Source organism: Amblyraja radiata, chromosome 3 (assembly GCF_010909765.2).
Source record: "Amblyraja radiata isolate CabotCenter1 chromosome 3, sAmbRad1.1.pri, whole genome shotgun sequence".
NCBI lineage: Eukaryota > Metazoa > Chordata > Chondrichthyes > Rajiformes > Rajidae > Amblyraja > Amblyraja radiata.
This window is the reverse complement of record NC_045958.1, coordinates 2,822,412-2,829,984: the sequence shown is the minus strand read 5'-3', so window position 1 is coordinate 2,829,984 and position 7,573 is coordinate 2,822,412. Positions and strand designations below refer to the sequence as shown.

General features: G+C 45.6%; 1 protein-coding gene across 2 annotated transcripts in view; it reads left to right on the top strand.

The window, feature by feature from the left end:
• The window catches only part of hapln1 (hyaluronan and proteoglycan link protein 1), a 111,873-nt gene that overhangs the window by 24,220 nt on the left and 80,080 nt on the right, over positions 1-7,573 (top strand). The gene's annotated exons all lie outside the window — the stretch shown is intronic.

Here is a 7,573-nt window from a genome sequence, read left to right as displayed (position 1 = left end):
GTCAGGGGATATGGGGATAAGACGCCGACGCCGGCGAGAACATCGGGCGCCGTGGCGGCGACTGTGGAGGCCTCAATAGGCCCGACTTTGGGTGGACAAGAGGATGGGGACTGGACTTTGTGCCTTCTCCCACAGTGGGAATCACTGTGGGGGGATGTTTTTATGTTTTGGTGTTGAATTTCTTCATGAATACTGTGTTGTATTTTTATTAGTGTGCTGCAAGGACATCAGAATTTCCCCTGAATAAGGGGATTAATAAAGTCTATCAATCAATCAATCAATCAATCAAGACAGAAACGGGGTACTGATTGGGGATGATCAGCCATGATCACATTGAATGGCGGTGCTGGTTCAAAGGGCCGAATGGCCTACTCCTGCACCTATTGTCTATTGACTGAAAGTTATAACAGTAACTGAAGATAACAAAAACACATTTTTAATTAACTGTAGTGGCATGTTTGATTGCTTAAGAGCGGCCTGGTAGATATATCTGATTTACTTTAAAGGCAGCCAGCCTTGTGCTAGTAAGATAGGGTACAGGATTAGATGAACATTCTGGAGTTTAATTAGTTAACTTTGATGAGCCAAGGAGAAGCATTTTCATGATAAAATGTTATTACAGGTGCACAACTATTTATCCGAAATTACAAATAATGAAAAGCTCCGAATAGCGGACATTTTTTCGGTCCTTGAAGAAAGATCCTTGAAGACGTTCACCGAGGGCGGCCCGCAGAGGTGACAGCGGAACCTCCGGTCGGTCCTGGAAGAAAGGGGAACTAAATCCCCTTCATAAAAGAGAAGTGGCGGGTATATTGCCCGGGAGGGTATATCGCCTACCTGGAAGAAACCAGACATTTTTTCCAGGATGTCGTCTGCGCACCAAAGCTCACGTTTGCCGCCAAACGCACGTCGCCTCTGCTGCACACGGATATAAGAGTGTGAAAATGTCAGAAAGAGCTGCAGATTCCCCTATGGATAACAGGGAGAAGCAGCAAAGGAAGTGTCTGTCATTATCGATAGCACAGAAAGTAGAGTTATTGCAGAAGCTTGGTCGTGGTGTATCTGTGCGGCATCTTACTGAAGATTATGGTGTGGGAACTACCACCATACACGACCTAAAGAAACAGAAACATAAGTTGTTGAAGTTTTACAGTGACAGTGATGACCATAAACTAATGAAAAATAGGAAAACGGTGCATAGGGCAAAAAACGAAGATGTTGACCGTGTGGTGATGGAGTGGGTTCGACAATGAAGAAGTGAGCGTATGCCACTGACTGGTTTGTTGGTAATGCAACAAGCTGGAAAATACCATGAAGAACTGAACATTGGAGGCGAGTGTGAATATTCAGAAGGTTGGATGCAGAAATTTAAGAAACGTCATGGTATAAAATATCTGAAAATCTGTGGTGTAAAAGCTGCTGCTGATTATGATGCAGCTGAACATTACATTGATGAATTTGCCAAGATGGTATCTGATGAAAACCTTAGTCTGGAGCAAATATACAATGCTGATGAAACAGCTCTCTACTGGCGCTACGTCCCTAGAAAAACATTAACAACGGCTGATGAAAGAGCAGCATCAGGCTTCAAGGACGCTAAGGACAGGGTGACTGTTCTTGGGTGTGTAAATGCTGCAAGCACACACATGTTAAAGTTGGCAGTGCTTGGAAAAAACCAACGTCCAAGATGTTTTAAAGGTGTAACAAATCTACCTGTGCATTATTATGCAAACAAGAATGCATGGGTAACCAGAGAAATGTTTACCAATTGGTTCAATAACCATTTCGTACCAGCTGCACGAGCTCATTGTAGAGAAGCCGGACTGGTAGAAAACTGCAAAATTGTATTGCTCCTAGACAACTGTTCCGCACATCCCCTTGCTGAAGTTCTTGTGAAAAATAATGTTTTTGGCATTTATCTTCCCCCCAATGTGACATCTTAAATACAGCCTTGTGACCAAGGAATTTTGCGCTCAATGAAGACAATGTATAAAGACTTTTTTCTGAACTGCATGCTTGCTGCAGTCAACAGAGGCGTAGATATCAAAGACTTCCTGAAAGAGTTCACTCTTAAGGATGCCATTTATGCACTTGTTAATGCTTGGAAAGATGTAACTAAATCAACATTCAAAAATGCATGGCACAAACATTGACCTACAACAATGTTCGATGAAAATGAGCCTTCAGATGAAGACTTTGAAGGATTCCGTGTCACTGACGAGAAGAAGATGATATCAGACCTCATTGCTTATGCCAAAAGTGTTGCAACAGAAAATGTAAATACGTTAGAGTCAGCTGATATCGAAGAAGTGCTGAATGTTGACAATGACGCACCTGTTGTGCATTCCTTGAGTGATGGAGAAATTGCTGAAATGGTGTTAGATAACAATAAGCATGAGGATAGTACAGGTAGTGATGAGGATGATGGCATTGTGAACACAGGTGAAAAAATGCCCATAGATGATATTGTAAAACTGTGTGATCAGTTAATTGGTGGCATGGAACAACGTACATTTATCAGTGCCCAGTTTATTCAATCAAAGAGAGACTGCTTAGACAGAAACCTCTGTTAATGAGGCAGATGACACTGGAGGAAGTCTTTAAGCCCGAGAACGATGGTCACGATGGGAACGATGTGAAGCACGAAGACGATGGTCACCATAACAACGATGACGACATTGATGTTTCTCCAGGATCCTCAGAATAGTTGTTTTGTGCTTTTACTGCATGTAACTATTTTTTCATGTGTTCAGCTTTGTTTGAGCCAGTTTATGTTTAAAGTTTTACTTAACGTTTATCTCGTTTTTATTATTTATTCGGGGGATTCAAGAATCCCCGAGCTAGGCCGCCTAATAATAGCTGATTCTCACGTTACGAGCTGACACAAGAGGTAACCCGAGTTAAACCTCGTGGTAATAAAGTACGATTAGCGTACGGCATTCGTGGACGCATCGTAGCGCATCATGGCGCTAACGGCAGGTACTCGTGTAACTTGTCTACTCTTGCCAAAAATCAAACATGTTTGAAATTTTCCACGAGTCAATTTTACTCTTGTGGTTACTAATTGAAACATTTTAACTCGATGTAAGAACGTAGTGACCCGTGCGTTTACCTTAGTGTATCGTGAGTCTACCGTGGGAACTCTTTAACTCAGTGGGCAGGCAGCAGCAGATTGTGGCTCCCTTCAGTTTCCCAGCGACAGTCACCTGACACGGGAGAGAGATCATGCACTGTTGTAGGTCTCCTTTGCACGTCGGTGTTTCTGTCTTTCTCCACTCATTGTTGGCCCCATCTGTCACCACCCCCACCTACACCCCTCTGCTTCCCGGCCATGTGTGTGACCCCTTCCCTCCCCTCCCCAGCTCCCCACCCATTGCACCGGCGTGGGGGCTTTGCACTGTCTTCACGTCGGCGATGCCAGCAGGTCCGTGCCTGTCACCGGAGACGTCAGGACCAACGGGACACCGACCCCCAGGCCCACTGCAAGCACGGAGATCCCAGAGACCCACAGCCAGCAGCAACTCCAGCCCAGCCCCGCTCCAACTCCAGAGGAACACGTAGGGGCAGAAGCTGATGGTGTGCAAGGTACGTCTTGTTCTTGGGGTGGCGGATGAGGGGGCGCAGCTTGGGCTGTGGGCAAACTGCCACTTGTCGCCGTAGCGGCCCATCGGGGAGCGGATTCCTCTGGAGTTGGAGGGGGAGGGGGGTATTGTGCTGTTTGATCGCCCCCTGCTATCCCAGGGACAGGGAGACACAGCGGCTTTTGAGACTGGTGGGCAATCACTTCCAAAGTTCTGCCCACACAGTCAGTACACCTCTCCTACACTGCATTTCATACAAACATTTATTCTGCAAGAAAAAACTACATTGAAGACTCAAACTCGCGATCGAGTAACTGCCGGGATCGAGGCGCAAACTCGCGACCTTGCGGATATGAGCCGAGCACTCTACTACTGAGCCAGCCGTTCAAATCTACGCTAAAAATCTTCCATTCCGAAAGCCGAAAAATACCGAATTACGAAAAGTGTCTGGTCCCAAGGCTTTCGGATAAAAGGTTGTGCACCTGTACTTGTATGCTGGAGTAAATTTTATAGATCCTGTGGAATGAACTGACTTGCTCATGAATAATCTTTCATTTCTATAATTTAAATGTTTTCATTTTGCTCACATCATTCGACCAACATGCCAGAATAATCAAAGCTGAGGACAAGACAACTTCTGCAGTTGTATAGGGCTCTGGTGAGACCACATCTGGAGTATTGTGTACAGTTTTGGTCTCCTAATTTGAGGAAGGACATCCTTGTGATTGAGGCAGTGCAGCGTAGGTTCTCGAAATTGATCCCTGGGATAGCGGGACTGTCATATGAGGAAAGATTGAAAAGACTAGGCTTGTATTCACTGGAGTTTAGAAGGATGAGGGGGTATCTTATAGAAACATATAAAATTATAAAAGGACTGGACAAGCTAGATGCAGGAAAAATGTTCCCAATGTTGGGCGAGTCCAGAACCAGGGGCCACAGTCTTAGAATAAAGGTGAGGTCATCTAAGACTGAGGTGAGAAAAAACTTTTTCACCCAGAGAGTTGTGAATTTATGGAATTCCCTGCCACAGAGGGCAGTGGAGGTCAAATCACTGGATGGATTTAAGAGAGTTAGATAGAGCTCTAGGGACCAGTGGAGTCGAGGGATATGGGGACAAGGCAGGCATGGGTTATTGATAGGGGACGATCAGCCGATCACAATGAATGGCGGTGCTGGCTCGAAGGGCCGAATAGCCTCCTCCTGCACCTATTTTCTATGTTTCTATGTTTCTATGTAAGAAGACTAAATTAAAATAAGAGGGAAGGTCGGAAAGTGAAATACAAAAGATCTTGCAAGATTCAGCAAAAGATCCAAAATAACCTACTTTTATTGAACACCGTTAATGTAGAAAAACAAACTAAGGTGCTTCATCAAACAGAATTTGGAACTGACACCTGTGTTCATTTTTGGTATCAGGGCATCCCTCTCAAGGCCAGAATTTGGTGTTCATCCCTAATTGCTCCCCGAGAAATAGCGATGACTACAGAGCAGTTCACTGCGTCATTTAGAGTCATAGAGTCATACAGTATGGAAACAGGCCCTTCGGCCCACCAAGATGTCCCATGTACACGAGACCAAACTGAAGGTCCTGCCCTGGTTTGACTTTGCAACATTTATCTGCATTCAACTCCATTGACCATTCCTCAGCCCATTTGCCCAACTGATGAAGAGCCTGCTGTAATTTTGTTAACCATCTTCTCTATCGATGATACTACCCACTGTAGTGTCATCTGCAAACTTATGCCCCTGTCCCACTTAGGAAACCTGAACGGAAACCTCTGGAGACTTTGCGCCCCACCCAAGGTTTCCGGGTGGTTCCCGGAGGTTGCAGGTGGTTGCCGGAGGTTGCAGGCAGTGGAAGCCGGTAGGGAGACTGACAAAAACCTCCGGGAACCGCACGGTCTCCAGAGGTTTCCGTTCAGGTTTCCTAAGTGGGACAGGGGCATTGCTATTTATGCCTTCTATATTCTCATCCAAATCATTAATATAAACCACAAACAGCAATGGGCCCAGCACCAATCCCAGAGGCACACCACTAGTCACAGGCCAACCAATGTCCTTCCTTCCATGAAGCCAATTCTCTATCCAGTCGGCTAGCTCTCCCTGTATCCCATCTAATCTAACCTTCTAGAGCAGCCTACCATGAGGAACCTTTCTCAAATTTCAGAGGGTATTTTATGAGTTAGCCACTCTGGACTAAAGATAAGCAAGACTAGGTCTGAAGAGAAAGCTTATTTTCTCCCCTGAATGGATTCCAGTGAAAATCAATGAGTTGCTATGGCAGCCTAGTAGTGTATTTTGTGAGCCTCATTACTAGTTATTGCCTAAGGAGATCTGAAGGAGATCATGACATATGCTTACAGTAGCATAAAGAGAGGTTTGGAGGGAGAGTGGGAGTTCCAGAGTCATGATCTTCGTGAGCTGGAGGGATATCCACCTTTCATTGGAATAACCAAAATTGGGGTTGCACAAGAAGTTAGAACGGGAGGAGCGAAAAGCTGGAGAAGATAGTCGAGAAGGGACTATTGAAATATCTGAAAATGAAATTGAGGAGCTGTTTCTCTGGGAGCCACTGCAGGTTAGGAAACAAAGGAGTGGTTGATAAATAGTACAGCGTACATTCGGCATAGGCAGCAAAGTTTAGCTTGATGGTGCAATACAGGAGGCCTGACTAATTAAGATGTAGGAACAAGGAACTGCAGGTGCTGGTTTACAAAACAAGATACAACGTCAAAGACGCAATAACAAGTAACTCATTGGGTCAGACAGCATCCCCAGAGAATACGGATAGGTGACATTTCGGGAGGGAGCCCTACTTCAAACTGATAGTGTGGGGGGAAGGAAGAAAGCTGGAAGAGAGGTGGGGCAGGGCAAAGCAGGCAATAGATGAACACTGGAGAGGAGGGGGGGGGAGGAAGGGGGGGTTAGCAGGCAGAAGTATGGGCAATGGCCAGAGATGAAAAAACAGAAGGTGTGAGACAAAAGGATGAAGAGTTGCGAATTGTGAAGCCAAAGGAAGGAATGTGGGTGGAGGGGGAGGGGCAGAAATAGGTGTGAGTCTGTGGGGCACAGGGGAGGGGGGGGGACACGGGGGGGTGACGGAGGTACTGTGGGGGGTGGGGGGAGTTGTTCGAGGTTCCTGTAAATTGGAGAATTCCACGTCCATTCAGTTGGGTTGGTGGCTTCCCAAGTGGAACATGTTAAAATAGTCAAGAGGTAACAAAAGCATGGACAAGTATTTCAACAGGAGACGAGCTCTGCCTGGCAACGTATAGCATCGCATTGATGGTATGGAGTCGATGATGGACTCCAGAACAAGGGGTCACAGTTTAAGGATAAGGAGGAAATCTTTTAGGACCGAGATGAGAAAAACATTTTTCACACAGAGTGGTTAATCTCTGGAATTCTCTGCCACAGAAGGTAGTTGAGGCCAGTTCATTGGCTATATTTAAGAGGGAGTTAGATGTGGCCCTTGTGGCTAAAGGTATCAGGGGGTATGGAGAGAAGGCAGGTACAGGATACTGAGTTGGATGATCAGCCATGATCATATTGAATGGCGGTGCAGGCTCGAAGGGTCGAATGGCCTACTCCTGCACCTATTTTCTATGTTTCTATGTTTCTATAACATTCCTAATTCAAGCATAATGTCAAGGTTATGAACAATCAGGCTCAGCACTCGAGAGTCATCGGGAAGCGGGATAGAATAAATGACTTTAAGTTGATCATGCCCTCTGCCATGCTGGCAGCTTTACTGCACTGCTTGCACAGCAGTGACTGCACATTTTACAGTGAGTCTAATTGGGCTTGAGGAGGGCAACCCCCAAGTTCCAACTCACCGCAGACAGCTGACCCTAAGATCCAACCCGGGGAATATCCCAATAAGTTTCCACAGTTGAAGTGGCAAGGATGACCAGCCATGTATAAACCCTGCTCAAAGTAAATACTTAAACTATTATTCTAACACATCTAAGTGACAGAAATTAAAGGCATTA